Source organism: Podarcis erhardii, assembly GCF_964252035.2.
Source record: "Podarcis erhardii genome assembly, chromosome: 6".
Classification (NCBI taxonomy): Eukaryota; Metazoa; Chordata; class Lepidosauria; order Squamata; family Lacertidae; genus Podarcis; species Podarcis erhardii.
Window position 1 is genome coordinate 88,844,552 of NC_138510.1, and position 16,980 is coordinate 88,861,531.

At 41.9% G+C, this 16,980-nt stretch overlaps 1 long non-coding RNA gene across 1 annotated transcript in view; it reads left to right on the forward strand.

The window, feature by feature from the left end:
- Window positions 1-16,610, forward strand: part of LOC309343995 — a 50,276-nt gene extending 33,666 nt beyond the window's left edge. The window contains exons 2-3 of the long non-coding RNA XR_014157505.1: window positions 954-1,033; window positions 16,487-16,610. This is a non-coding gene — a long non-coding RNA (uncharacterized lncRNA). The remainder of the gene's footprint in view (window positions 1-953; window positions 1,034-16,486) is intronic.
- Window positions 16,611-16,980: the final 370 nt, after the last annotated feature.

Consider the following 16,980-nt stretch of genomic DNA (forward strand, 5'->3'; position numbering starts at 1 on the left):
AATAAAAAAGTGATAAAATATTTTACCCACCCAGGAAGAATGGCAGATGAAGGTGATGGACTATATGGAACTGGCGGAAATGACTGGCAGAATCCGAGACAAGGAGAAGAGTTGGTGGAAGAAGATTGGAAGAAATTTAAAGTTTATCTACAGAAACATTGTAAAATTAAGGAATGTTAGAAGGATGTTGGAATGAAGTTATGTGGTTTTAGCAGAAATGATATAAATGATTAAGTAAAAATGGATTGTTAATTGGTGAAAGAAGAGAATGTAAAATTACAGTATGTTAAGATAAATTATTAGGATAAAAACAAAGATGGAAAGGATTTGCTGAAATATCTAACTGAACTAGAATACAAAAAAGGGAGGTGTGAGGAGGTCAAGGAAACAAGCAAATGAAAAATAAGTTATGGGAAGGTTTGATTTGTGTTTTTTTCTTAATTGTTTGTATTTTTCTGTCTGTGTTTTTTTGTTTGTTTTGTCTGTTTGTATCTATTGTGATGTATTGTCTTGTTTTTTCTTGCTTAATTTAGTGTTTTCTTTTTGTAACCTTTAAAACTGGAATAAATATTATTTTTTTAAAAAAAGTGATAAAATATCAAACATTTTAAAACTTTCTTAAACACGGCTGCCTTCTGTTATGGCATTTTTCATTTGATACTAGCCAGAATAAAAAAACAAACAAACCATAATGACCAATCAAAAATCAAATTCCTAATATTGAGGTGAAATCCTCCATTTACATTTCATGTTTGAAAATTTAGGCAAATTTCAAAGTTGTGAGATCCTTTGAATTCTAGAATCTTGGTTAAAAAAAAAACAGAGTTTTGAATTTGGTGGTTACTAAAAATATAAATCAGTGTGACCTTAAATGGTTAGTGTTTCCAGCCTTCCTTTGACCTTTTATTCAATGACAACTCATGATGATGTTCCTTTGTTTACTCCTTTGTCAGAAAACAGAGAGTGATGTAAGCAGCAGACCCGAAGCAAAATTAGGCAATGGACTTCTATTGTGGCTTTCCCTTATACGGAGGTGAGTGTTCCTTCTATCTCTTCTGTCCTATTTGAATCTCTAACATGCAGCCAACCACTATCAGCTTTCTTGAACAATAAGCAACAAGTACTTAAAATTCCAAGGGAACGGGTCATGTATGACAGATAAATCTAATCAGAGTCATGGGTGGCTTTCAATTCTTTCGCAATGAGATGGAACGTCACCCACTTTAAAATGAAACTAGTTTAACCAGGTAGTCTCAAACCCACATACAGTAACCCTCTTAGTTTCAACTTTGGAGGTAGTAGAAGACAAGAACTTGCTTGCTATATTGCAAATAGGCAAATAGGCAATATAGTTCCACCACAAGTGGCTTCACATACACACACACACAATATGTTTAAATGAGTATTCTAAATGGTAAAACAGAATATAGATAGATAGATAGATAGATAGATAGATAGATAGATAGATAGATAGATGATAGACAGACAGACAGACACACAAACACACACACACACACATACCACACATATATATTATATATATAATTTCATGTTTTAGAATTTAGAATCAAGGAAATCATTGATATCTTAAGGATGTTTAAATGAGTATTCTAAATTGTAAAACAGAAAATAATTATATATATATATATATATATATATATATATATATATATATATATATATATAAATTTCTGTTTTACAACTTAAAATACTCATTTAAACATCCATAAAATATCAGTGATAATGATTTCCTTTCTTCTCTTTCCATGGTTCATTTTGCATATCATAAATCCCTGCATATTTTTACATAAACCACACCATTCAGTAATCCATTATTACATTCATCAAAACTTATTTACACTGTTGAATTTATCTTAATGCTGCCAACGTTTTCAAGTGTACACAATTTCCCCCCATATATTCAAGAAACATTCTTGTTCTCTTATTCTGTATGTTAAGTCTGCAAGTTGAGCCTATTCTGTCAGCTTAAGTTGCCATTCTTCTTTAGTTGGGACCTCGCTCGTTCTCCATTTTGGGGCTACCACAAGTGGTTTCCACTCCTCTGTCTTTTTTATCCATACTTCAAAGTTTTGGAGCATGCTGTCATCTCTGTCTGATGACACCCAGTTTCATTTTGCATTTTCTTTAGCCTCGGGATAGCCTGAGGTTATGCAATTGTGCAATTGTGTGGGTGAATGACCTGCCAGAGATCAATAGTGAACTGAATGGGGAAGATTACTGCCATCCTGATAAGACAAAGATGTTCATGACAAGTTAAAGCGCCATTCAGATAGGCTGTTGCTATTTTGCAGGTGGGATTCAAGCACAAACAAATTCAGGTCATGCAGTGGTTTTGGTGCTCTTGCGCAACAAACCCATTTTCAAAACAAATAGGCCTTTTTGGAAATGCAGTGGAAAGTGTGGAATAACAACTGCCTGTTTCAACATCCTATAACACCCTTGGAAATAAATCAGAATGAAAGCCCAGTCAAGAGTCAGTGTTGTACAACCTCCCTGAATACACTGCACAAACAAATCAAGAAGAATGCTTAATAAATGCAAATCCACATCCAGAGTTTGGCTGTTTTCTTGCATGCTCTGGTAACCTGATTGCTGCAATGCACCGAGAGGGAGGGCTGAATTTATGAAACTTCAGCTGGATGCAGCAACTTTCTGAAACTAAGCTCAGGATATAAACAAGATTGATTCTTTATTATCTGTCCTGTTTCTGTTAAGTTGTGGGTGAACATATCAGACGACACAGCGATTCTTCAAACAGCTCTTGTTTATTCACAGGCCAGGACAGAACTGAACTAAAGGGTTCAGTCAGCCTGCTTATATAGCCTGCTTATATAGAAATCCAGTACAACGTAACTGTAACAACTTTCTAAAACTATCCAATCACTGAACGTCACTTTTGATCCCTTATTTGCATAACTATCTACAGTATCCCCCTGCTGGCCCAGGGTGAGAACTTCAGTACATAACAGTTTCCCAGTTTGTTTCTGAGTATAGAACACAAGTTCTAAAAACAATAAACAACAACTTATTTATACCCCTCCCATATTGCTGGGTTTCCCCAGCCATTTATGGCGGCTTCTAACAAAAGATTAAAAATACATTAAAACATCAGACATTAAAAACTTCCCTAAACAGGGCTGCCTTCAGTTGTCTTCTAAACGTCAGATAGTTGTTTATTTCTTTGACATCTGATGGGAGGGCATTCCACAGAGCGGGTGCCACTACCGAGAAGGCCCTCTAACTGGTTCCCTGTAGCTTCACTTCTTGCAGCAAGGGAACCGCCAGAAGGTCCTCGGCGCTGGACCTCAGTATCCAGGCAGAATGATGGGGGTGGAGACGCTCCTTCAAGTATAGTGGGCCGAGGCCATTTAGGGCTTTAAAGGTCAGCACCAACACTTTGAATTGTACTCGGAAACGTACTGGGAGTCAATAAAATCAATTCTACAAATTCTACAAACTTAAAAAGCCAAAACAAAACCCAATTTCAGCTGATATAAAGCTGATTTTTCATAAATTTCTGCATTACACCTTAAAGAAAGCCTTCCTAAGCAAAACAAAAAACAAAAAACTGACAGGTGGCATGTCGGGCGACTAGAGATTTCCATAGAAAATATCATTCCCCCCCCCATGACAAACAATTGGAGAATAACAATTAAAAGAAGCAAACAAAACAAACAAAAGTCTGTGGGAAAAAATCAGGAAAGCACAAGAAATCTGCTCTGCCCTCACTTCTCCCCTGGTTTGGCCGTTCATTCCAGCAGCTCCCTCCTGGTCCTGGTAGGATAGGATCGCTCTCTTCATGGAGTCAGTGAGGCATCTGATCAAGGCCTGTATTTTAAAATGAGCTTAAAGATATATTTGCAAATGTTTGTATGTTTCATGCCAGGCAGAAACCAGCTGGCTAAGTACTCTGGCAGTTGTTTATCTTCCTGCTCTCCTGAACAAGGCCCCCCCCCCCCGATTTATAGCAGTAGCAGGAGACAAGTTTCTCAAAGTTGTAAAAGGGAAATACAGGCTGGGAGCAAATGTTACACTGACCCTACATATTACAGAATACAATCAAGCTGCAAAAACACTAATTAAGAGTTGGTAAATAGTAAGATTTATTGTTTAACAGAAAATAATACCATGTGCCTCTCATCAGACTCTAGCCATATTTTCCTAAGGGCAATAAATTTTGAGAAAAGCTAATGGGAAAAGCAGCTGGCTGGGAAAGGGGGGGGGTGTAAACTGAAGAAGCTTCTTTTTGAAGCTGTTTTTTTACTGAGTTCCTTTTTACGTTGCAAAGGCCTTTTCTTCTAAAAAGCTATCTATGTTATGTATGAAATTTGTTGGCTTAATGTAATTAGGCAAAGGATTTAGAAAGTAAGAAATGTCGGATTCTTATGTTAGATTCTTATTTCATTGATGGTGTGTGAGAATGTGAACCCAAGATCTCTGTTTAGATAGAATTTAATACCACGAGCCATTTGTTTTAGCCATTTGTTTTGGAATGCAGGGGCAACAGGGGCAAAAGGTGATCTGGTAATTAAGGTGCCTTGTCGAGGCAAATGTAAGATATATGGCTACTTGTCTGCCATTTATGGATAGAAGGAAATATAGCTCTTTGTCTCCCATAAAAGGTAATAGGAAATGGGTGTATCTTTTATGATTGGTTCTAGCAAACAGCCAATAGGAATTTTAACCAGGCTGATTGGACAGAGGCAGCCAAAGGAGGAGCAAGAGGGCTGGGCTGAGGAAATATAAGTGCTGGCCATCAGGGCTGGAGGGGGCAGAGCCTTGGTAACCATATACCACTGTGCCTATCATTTATTTGTCTGACAAATAAATTATTATTTTAATTTCTCTATTGCTGTGTTGAATATTTCATTCCAGCTAAGCGTTAACCACAAGCAGGGTGCTACATCAGCACCTTTGAACAAACCAGGACTTACTTCTGAGTAAAAATGCACAGAATCAGTTTGCAGGTAGTGACGTATCTATTCAGAATAAACTCTCGCTGCACAGGAATGACACAGACCTGCCTGGAAAGTCAACTGCTACCACCTCAAATGCATAACTGGGGATTTTTTTAAAAGCACCTTACGTCTGGGTGAACGACAATGGCCACACAAAACATTATAAAATAGCAGTCAGTCATGGAAAGGTTTGTTTCGGTAAAAGACACCCAAAAACCTGCTGACCTGAGCTATTTGGAGGAAGGATGTTTTTTAAAAAAGAAAGATCTACACAGTACACATGTTTCGTTTCCTCTAACGAGGAACCAAAACACTGGATCTCCCTTCACACTGGCAGTGCTTTAATGGAGCAGAACAAACACTTTGTTTTACATGAACATGTTGTTCCAAATTGTGGTATTTGTGGGTGGCTGCATGCTGCACAAGAATCATGGTTCAGATAAAGGGGAAGTGTTATAGAAAGCACAACAAATAATGTGGATATCCCTTCCTGCTTGCTGACTCTGGGGTTGCGGCACTCATCTCGCTTTATTGGCTGAGGGAGCCGGCGTACAGCTTTCGGGTCATGTGGCCAGCATGACTAAGCCGCTTCTGGCGAACCAGAGCAGCGCACAGAAACACCTTTTACCTTCCCGCTGGAGCGGTACCTATTTGTCTATTTGTACTTTGATGTGCTTTCTAACTGCTAGGTGGGCAGGAGCAGGGACCCAGCAACAGGAGCTCACCCTGTCACGGGGATCCGAACAGCCAACCTTCTGATCAGCAAGCCCTAGGCTCTCTGGTTTAGACCACAGCGCCATCCGCTGTGCCTGTAGGTTGTATACTGGGCAACAAAACCTTGGATTGCTCGATTTATTTTCTCTGGGCAATGATCACATCTCTAACAGGGAACAGAAAAACAAAACAAACAACAGCTTCAGAATGAGCCACAAAGTCCCTTCAAAGCAAATCAGGCAGTTCTTTCTCCACTCCAAGTCTAGAGAAAACACATGCAGCAAGGAAGACCCAAAGAGATGAAAAATGAAGCAGGTCCTCTACATTGATTGTCTAGAGAAGGGACTTCAAGGACATTACCATCCCTGAAATGTGTGCAAATCTAAATTTTTCCATAGAACTCATCAATCATACCTGCGACATTAATCGTTGGCTAAACACACTGAAAGGTGCTCATATTTCATAAAGCAATTCCATCAAATGGTGCCAACACATTTTGCTGCATAATTTTTGTTCTATAGGAGCTGGAAACTTACATTTTTAAAATAAAAAATGGAGCTCAACGTCTGGCCCTTTGCTGCGTTTGGGCCCAATACAGAATTACTTTCTGTAGCCCTTTCTTGTCTGCAAGCAGGAACCCTACAGGGCAACCTTGGGACTGTCACTGTTTCTCAGCCTGACACACAGCCGTGAGGATAAAATGGGGGGGGGGAATCATGTACAGGATTGTTGTTGTTTAGTCGTTTAGTCATGTCCGACTCTTCATGACCCCATGGACCAGAGCACGCCAGGCACTCCTTCCACTGCCTCCCGCAGTTTGGTCAAACTCCTGCTGGTAGCTTCGAGAACACTATCCAACCATCTCGTCCTCTGTCGTCCCCTTCTCCTTGTGCCCTCCATCTTTCCCAACATCAGGGTCTTTTCCAGGGAGTCTTCTCTTCTCATGAGGTGGCCAGAGTATTGGAGCCTCAGCTTCACGATCTGTCCTTCCAGTGAGCACTCAGGGCTGATTTCCTCAAGAATGGATAGGTTGGATCTTCTTGCAGTCCATGGGACTCTCAAGAGTCTCCTCCAGCAGCATAATTCAAAAGCATCAATTCTTCGGCGATCAGCCTTCTTGATGGTCCAGCTCTCACTTCCATACATCACTACTGGGAAAACCATAGCTTTTACTATACGGACCTTTGTTGGCAAGGTGATGTCTCTACTTTTTAAGATGCTGTCTAGGTTTGTCATTGTATAGGATAGAAACTTAATAGATCAATAAATCTTGATGTCCGTTCATATTTAATCTCCATTCACATTTAAGAGGATAAAAATAGGGTTAAGCAGATTTTCGGCCTACTGTTTCTGCCATTTTCTTGCATACCATATTCACGAATGTTTGCCGAATTGCAGCCCTTTTGCTTAACTATCTTAGGTAAAGGAAATAAGTAGGCACATGATTGTAGTAAAAGGGAGGGAGGAAGTGGTTATGTAAAGCGTGTTCTCCCTCATGGAGAGCATGTGTTGCGGTGGGGGCTGACGAGACATCTCATTGTTGCTAGGCAAAAGGTTTGGCCATCTTTTAACCAGGGGCGGGCTGTTACTGGGGAAAGTCATATGTTGCCATTTAGTGATTGACAGCCCTATTTGTTAAATACATTGCACACAGCGACAAACTTCCTCTTTTCGCTGCGTGTTTCAGATCATCCACCCTCGCTTCCCTAATGTTAGGCTGTTCGCTTGACCTTGCTATGCCTGTCATGGAGTCGTCTGCTTTTGGGGCAGGGGCCCGGTAGGAACTTTGTCCATTTGGCTGATTGGCTGGTGCCATTTGGTTTTTGCCTACTACGTAGCAAATTGTCACAACTTGTAAGGTTGCGGTTAGGCATTGGTTTGGGAATTGGTTGGTGGAGGGGTATGGATTTGGCTGTGCCTGCCCCTCCAAAATGCTGCTGCTGCTGCAAGGGTTTTCCGTTAAAGGAACCCAGGGGCTCCACCATGCTTTTGTCCGAAACCCCCTGGCAAGGGGCTAGGGCCACGCAAGAACCCCTGGGAGCATTCTGGGGAGAGGTGAGGCATGGTTCCCAGTCCCGTCTCTCTCCCCAGGTGACGTACCCTTTCTGACTTCGCAGGGGGTGCGAATGTCAGAGCTGTCCCCGTGCGGGGTCAGTTAGTGCTACCAATGCCTAAGCAACCACTCACATTGCTGTAATTTTAATAAAGCTGTGGCCAAAATTATGCCAAAAACCTTAAACAAAAATTAAGTGTCATTGTGTTTTTATTTGGGGGGGTGTCTTGGGGACCTCGACACACAACAGCAGTCAGTTTTTCCATCATGGATGTCTTGGTCTTCCTTTCCCTTTGCTAAGAATTCAATTTGCTTTGAAGGAAAGGGGGGGGGGGAGAGTAACCAAGAATGTTCAAGATCCAAGTCAGCAGCAGAAGATACACACACTCAAACATGAAATTGACTTACCCTTGTATGCCTTTTAGACCCTAAAATTGACCACAGAGGGCCGTAAAAACATTTCACATATATGTCACATCATACTACATGTAATAGTATCCTGGAGTCAAGCTGCTGTTTGTTCTGTAGTGCCTCAATTCTCACCACCAACACAGACATAGGTTTCATTTTGTTAATTAATCAATTGATTAATTCGAAGGGTTTAATTAAAATAACATTGGGGGCAGTTGAATCTCATTGCAGTGAAGGTGTGGAGTATGGGAGGAATGAAACACTGTGTCTACAAGACACCAACACAGTACAAACCCATTTAACAACACAATGGGTCTCTTCAACTGATGGAGCGATTAAAATGCAGATGTATTAAACCACTCAGTATTTTTTTAAAAAAATTCGTACCTCCAGAAAGCTTTCATTTGAAAGGAAAAGGACATGAGCAAGGTTTAAGGGGTCTCTAAAATTTAGGGGACGCAGGTGGCGCTGTGGGTTAAACCACAGAGCCTAGGACTTGCCAATCAGAAGGTTGGTGGTTCGAATCCCCGCGACAGTCCCAGCTCCTGCCAACCTAGCAGTTCGAAAGCACGTCAAAGTGCAAGTAGATAAATAGGTACCACTCCGGCGGGAAGGTAAACAGCATTTCCGTGCACTGCTCTGGTTCGCCAGAAGCGGCTTAGTCATGCTGGCCACATGACCCGGAAGCTGTACGCCGGCTCCGACGGCCAATAAAGCGAGATGAGCGCCGCAACCCCAGAGTCAGTCACGACTGGACCTAATGGTCAGGGGTCCCTTTACCTTTACCTTAAAATTTAATAGGAATCAGTGCAGGGTGGTTTGTTACAGACACCAGAAACGACTCTGTATAGTATCATTTCATTTTTTAATCATCAATACATTTCAGTTTAGAGCACATTTGGACTATAGTGGTACCTCCGGTTAAGAACTTAATTCGTTCTGGAGATCCATTCTTAACCTGAAACTGTTCTTAACCTGAGGTACCACTTTAGCTAATGGGGCCTCCCGCTGCCGTTGCGCCGCCAACGTGCGATTTCTGTTCTCATTCTGAAGCAAAGTTCTTAACCTGAGGTACTATTTCTGAGTTTGCGGAGTCTGTAACCTGAAGCGTCTATAACCCGAGGTACCACTGTACTTGGTCGCTGCTATTATTATCTTAATCATCATTTTATTTTCTAATTTTATTAAATCATCATTATTATTTTGCTATTGTTCTGGTTTTATACTTAGATTTTACTATGAAACGGTACACCACTAAGGGACTGCTAGGGTATTCAACCGAGCTTCTAGAAGGCAGAGAAAACCGTGAGAGTCATGCATTATGGTAAGTTGAGTCAGCACTTTAGTGCCATTGCAAAAGCCATGAATAATACTCTGGGTGGCATGACTAGGGGAATTTCAAGAGACAAAGAAAGTAATCCTACTAGTGACCTTAGCACTTATCAGATATTTGCAGCATAACTATATTTCCTTCTGGTTACCACAGTTCAAGAAATGCCTAAACAAGCTGGTGGGGTATGGTGGCTATTGAGTGAAGAGGAACAAGATTTAGGTCTCTAGGAAAGACCAAGGGTATTTCTTTTAGTTTAGAAAAGTGTTGACTGAGGACAGATTCACACATCATTATTATTTTTTTAAAAAAATATTTATATTTTTCAATTGTATACATTTTCATTAGTTTTACAATCAATTTAACATTTCAAAATTGGACCTCCCCCCCCCTTCTGCGGTTCCTTAAATTTATTTTTTAATCTTCTATATGTCCAAATTCATTTAACTTACTCATTTGATTTTCTATTCTAAATATATACTCTTATAAAACTGCAGATTATTACAATAATCCTACAAATATTTTAATCTGTTTCCAATTGATCTGCAAATACTCAATAAACCATTGCCATTCTTTTATAAGAAGTTTGTTGATTTCTTATTCTTCTGGTAAGTTTTGCCATTTCTGCATATTCCGTAAGTTTTTGTATCTATTCTTCCTCTACTGGGACTTCTGCTTCTTTACATTGTAGGGCAAGTAACATTCTTGCTGCTATAGTAGCATACATAAATAAATTTCTATAAAATTTAGGTAGTTCTGTCCCTATAATTCCCCAAAAAACTACACATCATGATAAGCACACAATGGCCACTGAAAACAGCAGCCTGGTGCCAAGTTTTACCTGTGCCATTTAATACATTTTATCCATATTCTGTCATAACAGATATCAGGGCATGGTTAAGCCTCATCACCCATTATCTATGGGGTGAGAGGACACTTGGCACAGAGATGTTCTGAATTATTGTTAACATGCAGTTCCAGCAGAGGGGATGCTTCACTCCAGCAAATGGGAAAAACTCTGGACGATGCATTGTGTCAGTCACGAAAAGTGCACTTACATGCGGACCCTTTCTGAGGTCCAGAGATGCCTGGGCTGCTTACTTTTGAGGCCCCTAGCTATAATAAAAATGTAAAAAGACAGCACACAAAAACTGTAGTAAGGTAAAGGGGTAAAGGGACCGCTGACCATTAGGTCCAGTCGTGGCTGACTCTGGGGTTGCGGTGCTCATCTTGCTTTATTGGCCGAGGGAGCCGACGTACCGCTTCCGGCTCATGTGGCCAGCATGACTAAGCCGCTTCTGGCGAACCAGAACAGTGCACGGAAATGCCATTTACCTTCCAGCCGGAGCGGTACCTATTTATCTACTTGCATTTCGATGTGCTTTCGAACTGCTAGGTTGGCAGGAGCAGGGACTGAGCAATGGGAGTTCACTCCGTCACAGGGAACTGAACCGTCAACCTTCTGATCGGCAAGTCCTAGGCTCTGTGGTTTAACCCACAGCGCAACCTGCGTCCCTCACAAAAACTATATAGGCAAACAAATAAAAAAGTGAGGTTGTTTACTTACTCTGCGTCCAAGGTGCTCCTTCCGCAAGTTTGGGAAGAAGTGCACACACCAATCTTACATCTATTCTTTATCTATCCTGTTACTTTTTACAAAAAGCTATGCTTTGAGAGTTTGCTCTCTCCACAAACCAGCTTTGATCAAAAACTGGAAGGTGAGAGGACAACCTAGCTGCACTTTAAGTCAGTAATGTGTACAGTTCATTTGTTATAAACAGCTGATCTGAGAGGACGCATTCATCACTGCCTAATATTGGGCCATCAGACCCGACTTACTCATATTTGTGGACATTTTAGACTCTTTAAGATGACAAATTCTATATTGGTTATCCAAAAGATGGTGGCTTTTACTAAATCACATTTTTATTTGCTTAAATTTGCAGCTCTGAGCTGGGATAGTGTGTCACATTTTGGCCCAATGGCGGGTGTGTGTGTGTGTGTGAAACTTACCACATGCAAAGAAATTCATATGTGCCTTAAAAAACCCTTTCATCAGCACTGCTTATAAGGGAATAGGGAATAGAATTGGAGCAGCAAAGCTTGTTCAGGGATGCTCCCATCTATTACGTTGATGTATAAGGATGAAAAGGGACGTGGGTGGCGCTGTGGGTTAAACCACAGAGCCTAAGACTTGCTGATCAGAAGGTCGCCGGTTCGAATCCCCGCAACGGGGTGAGCTCCCGTTGCTCGGTCCCTGCTCCTGCCAACCTAGCAGTTCGAAAGCACGTCAAAGTGGAAGTAGATAAATAGGTACCACTCCAGCAGGAAGGTAAACGGCGTTTCCGTGCGCTGCTCTGGTTCGCCAGAAGTGGCTTAGTCATGTTGGCCACATGACCTGGAAGCTGTACACCGGCTCCCTCGGCCAATAAAGCGAGATGAGCGCCACAACCCCAGAGTCGGTCACGACTGGACCTAATGGTCAGGGGTCCCTTTACCTTTACCTATAAGGATGAAAGAGGGGCTGTCCCAAACTTGCTGTTCATTCATCCAATGTTCAGTGATAACAGCATCAATTATAGTGATAAGTTTATCCCAAAATTTTCCTTGGTGACTGTGTGTGAAGACTTCTCCAATTGCATTATCGACCCTTGTAGTTGCAATGATAAATGCGCAGACCTCGCATAATTCCTTGGATATTCACACCCCTAAATTGAGGCAAACGATTGCTCTGTAAATTTGCTGAATCCAACAACTGATCAAACCAAACATAAACCAAAGAAAAGATCTCATAATCCTCTTTGGAATGTTTTTGGTGGGGTCTTATCTTAACTCCCTGTTCTTGGCACAAAATACTTTCCTTGTAGCAGGCGACCAAAGCACAGTCTGTACGTAACGCCCTTGCTTGCATGAAAGTGTTGCTTAAGAACAATGTCAAATTCTATACAGAGGTTAACGGGCCTCAGGGCTGCCACCTTGTGGTATGGCTGACTAACAGCTTTGTCTCAGGCTGCAGTTTTTTTAAATGCACCCCTAAAATGTTTATAAAAATTATACCAAAACGTGTGTTTTCACAATGAACCTGTATCAAATTTTATTTTTGATTAATTAGGATCATGTAAACCAGACATTACCAGATTGAGGTATGTGGTGTATGATACACTGTCATGGACCCCTTAAAGGAGGAGGCAGTATAGAATGAAGATGGCGCTGTGGTCTAAACCACTGAGCCTCTTGGGCTTGCTGATCAAAAGGTCAGCGGTTTGAATCCCCATGATGGGTTGAGCTCCCATTGCTCTGTCTCATCTCTTGCCAACCTAGAATTTTGAAAGCATGCCAGTGCAAGTAGATAAATAGGTACCGCTGCGGTGGGAAGGTAAATGGCATTTCCGTGTGCTCTGGTTTCCATCACGGTGTTCCGTTGCACCAGAAATGGTTTAGTCCTGCTGGCCACATGACCCAAAAATATGTCTGTGGACAAACGCCGGCTCCCTCGGCCTGAAAGCGAGATGAGCACCGCAACCCCATAGTCACCCTGGACTGGACTGAACCATCCAGGGGTCCTTTTGCTTTTACCTTTAGTATAGAAACACAATACAGGCAGCTCCCGGTTTAGACACGTCCGAATGACGCATGATTGGCCGACCGGGTGAACTAGCAGGTTGGGGTGGCGGTGGATTGGTGGGTCAAATGGGTGACAGCTGCTTGCAGCACTCCTCTGATTGGCTCAGCAGTGCATGTGGAAGGGAGCTCCTTCCGTTTTTTGAACGAAGAGTTCTTTTCTGGATCTAAACTGGGGACCCCTTGCCAATAATCTCTGAGCTTCTCTGTGATGCCAGGACTCCGACTGCTCTTGGTGCAGACAAGGTTCTGAGGCTGGGTGCTTGTGAGCAGTGTGTTAGGACTGAGCTAAGGAACTTTTCTTCACAAGCGTTACACCCCCCCCCCCAATCCAGATTTTGCTATAAGCATAGTAGACTGTACCTGAGAAGGGAAGCACACATCAGTGAAAATCCTAGAAAATATTCTGAACATGGAGCTGAACTTGTTAAAAAAACCCAAAAACTTTTTGCTTCCATGCCGATAGCCTATTTCCAATAAACCTTTAAGATTCTGAAGAGTAAGGTAAAAGTAAAGGGACCCCTGACCATTAGGTCCAGTCATGGCCGACTCTGGGGTTGCAGCGCTCATCTCGCTTTATTGGCCGAGGGAGCCGGCGTACCGCTTCCGGGTCATGTGGCCAGCATGACTAAGCCGCTTCTGGAGAATTAGAGCAGCGCACGGAAATGCCATTTACCTTCCCGCCAGAGAGGTACCTATTTATCTACTTGCACTTTGACATGCTTTCAAACTGCTAGGTTGTCAGGAGCAGGGACCAAGCAACGGGAGCTCACCCCGTTGCGGGGATTCGAACCACCAACCTTCTGATCAGCAAGTCCTAGGCTCTGTGGTTTAACCCACAACACCACCTGTGTCCTTGCTGAAGAGTAATGCATATTATTAATGCCCAGTGCATTTTTGCCAATAAGTAGGGGATCTTCAGCTTGAACTTTTATATTTTGAACTGATGCTCACATTTTCAATCCCAGCCTGGATGTATTTCAAATGCTATTTAAAACAGATTACAGTCTCACTTTTTAAAACAAAAAACAAAAAAACCCACAACTTTAGTTGACTTTGGATTGTATCCTTGTTTCTAGGGAAACTAAAGGAAATGCCTAAGGAGAAACAACAAAAATATCCCTTCTTTTTGCAATAGGATTTTCTCGCTATGTGAAGTCATAGGTGAGTTTTCTTTTCTTTTCGGTGACTCACTACAAAAAGGGATAGTAGTGGATAAAGCGTTACACATAATTCATACCACAGGAGGAGAGGTATACATAACGTTTTGAAGGAAGTGCTATCATCATTTATTCATTTCCCTTCTCGGGAAACCACCCAAATGATTTTGTTTTAGTAACACACTTAGTTGTAATACGATTTTAGATGTAATCCAGATCCCACTGAGGTCAAGAGGGAAGAACCCACCGTGATGTTCATGGTTGTGTCACGTAGTCGCTAACGGACAGGGGCGGCCATTTTGTGCACTAGTATCCAGGAATAAGTCCTACTGGATTTATTGAGACTTATTTTTAAAAGCATTTCAAGCTTTTCCAGGAGACGTTTTTCGTGCTTTTGCTGATAGTCTTTTTTATTTTTCTGTAACGCCACTTCACATCTAGAAATTATGAACCTCCCTTCTCTGTTGCTATGTATAGATTTTGCACAGACTGCAAAAGGGGGTCAGGAGAGAGAATGAAAATAAAGAGCGCTCTATGTGCTTTGCTCCTGGCAAAACAGCTTTTGCAGGTGTTTGTGTTGCTTAAGCAACTTCCAAATATAGATGGTGTTGGGAGGGGGTTTGGGGGGGGGAACCTAAGACTAACGACAAAGTGTGTTCTCCTTCATGGAGAGCATGTGTTGCGGTGGGGGCTGCCAGGACACTCCAAAGTTGTGGGGCAGGCTAATTGATCGTTGGCCACTGTTGTGATTGGGCTTCCCTTGTTGTTGGGAAGAAGTTAATGTTGCCATTTGTTGATTGACAGCCAGAAATGCTAAAACTCTTTGCATGAGGCGTAGAGCTTCCTCTTTTCGCCCTGTGCATCGGATTGCCCGCCCCCCCCTATATTTAGGGTTGTTCGTTTTGACCTTGCTATGCCTGTCATGGGGTCGTCTGCTCTTGGGGCAGGGGCCCGGTCGAAATTTTGTCCATCTGGCTGATTGGCTGGGGCCATTTGGTTTTTGCCTACTGTGTAGCAAATCGTCACAACTTGTAAGGTTCGCGGTTAGGCATTGGTTTATATTTTGGTTGGTTGAGGGGCACGGATTGGCTGTGCCTGCCCCTCTAATGCTGCTGCTGCAAGGGATTCCGTTAAAGGAATACAGGGGCTCACCATTGCTTTTGTCCAAACCCTGTCAAGTGGCTAGGGCCACGCAAGAGCCCTTGGTTGCATTTGGGGAGGGCTGAGGACACGTTCCCTGCTCTGTCGCTACCCCCAAATGTATTCCCCTTTTCTGACTTTCGCAGGCTTGCGGAATGTCAGTCTGTCCCCCACTGGGGGGCAGATAAAACAAAATAAAAAAATTCCTTCCAGTAGCACCTTAAAGACCAACTAAGTTAGTTCTTGGTATGAGCTTTCGTGTGCATGCACACTTCTTCAGAGTAGCACCTTAAAGACCAACTAAGTTAGTTCTTGGTATGAGCTTTCGTGTGCATGCACACTTCTTCAGATACGGTATCTGAAGAAGTGTGCATGCACACGAAAGCTCATACCAAGAACTAACTTAGTTGGTCTTTAAGGTGCTACTGGAAGGAATTTTTTTATTTTGTTTTGACTATGGCAGACCAACACGGCTACCTATCTGTAACTGGGGGGCAGATAGTCACCACCAATGCCTAAGCAACCACTCACATTTTTTGTATTTTAATAAAGTTGTGTCCAAAATTATGCCAAAAACCTTAAACAAAATTTCTGTGTGATGTGTAAGTTATTTGGGGTGGCCCTGGGGACCTTGACACATAAAAAGTAAAACTGGATAAAAGCTATTGCTTTTCTTCAGTTTGTGTCATAGACTTGACTGCACACAAGCAAGAGGAGCAGTCTGAGTGGGGGCACAGTTAGGCAGAAGGCGAAGAAGGACGCTTGCCTTTTTCTCAGATAGCTGAAAGCCGTGGGCTGCAGCCAGGGGCGTAGGAAGGGGGGTACGGTGGTATAAAATTTTATTCTTCAAAATCAGAGAAGAGACAACAAATTCAGTAGCATCATTTGCGTTTTCTTCTAGCTGGAATATGTCTGAGAATCAACAGCTTAAAATATAAAGAGTGTGGAAAAGCTTTCAGTGATGTGGTTAAGTCTTCTTGCTTTGGTTGCATGTTAGAACTTAAAAGACATTTTTTTTTTCTTTAAATGCGAGTGGTTTTGCTTTTGAAAAATAATAACAAACATCTTTGCTTTTCAGCTTAAAACTGAATCTATTCCAAGGCTTTATTTCAAAGAGATCCAAGATTCCGGAACAGGAGGTCATTCAAGTTCAGTTCTTTGTATACAGTATGCCCAGCAAAACATGTTGAACCTTTTGAGAATATTCTGAGGTTTAGTATTTCATTTCCTGGGCGGAATACAAGAAAAGCAGATTACTTTCACAAAGCTGATATTGGCTGGCAAAAAGAAAGCTAATTTTAAAGCAGATAATGGTGAAAATAACAAATCTGTGCAACTGCTTCTCAGAAATTGCCTAAATGCTATTTTATTCTGTTTTAACCAGCTTCCCCCCCCCCTCCCCGCGTCTCCACACCCATCATTCTTGTTTTTGTATCCATTCTTCTTTCGCTGGGACGACTTCTTCTTCTTCTTCTTCTTCTTCTTCTTCTTCTTCTTCTTCTTCTTTCCATTTTTGGGCAAGAAACATAGATGCACCCATACGGTTGGGGGGGAAACCAACAGGGATAAAAA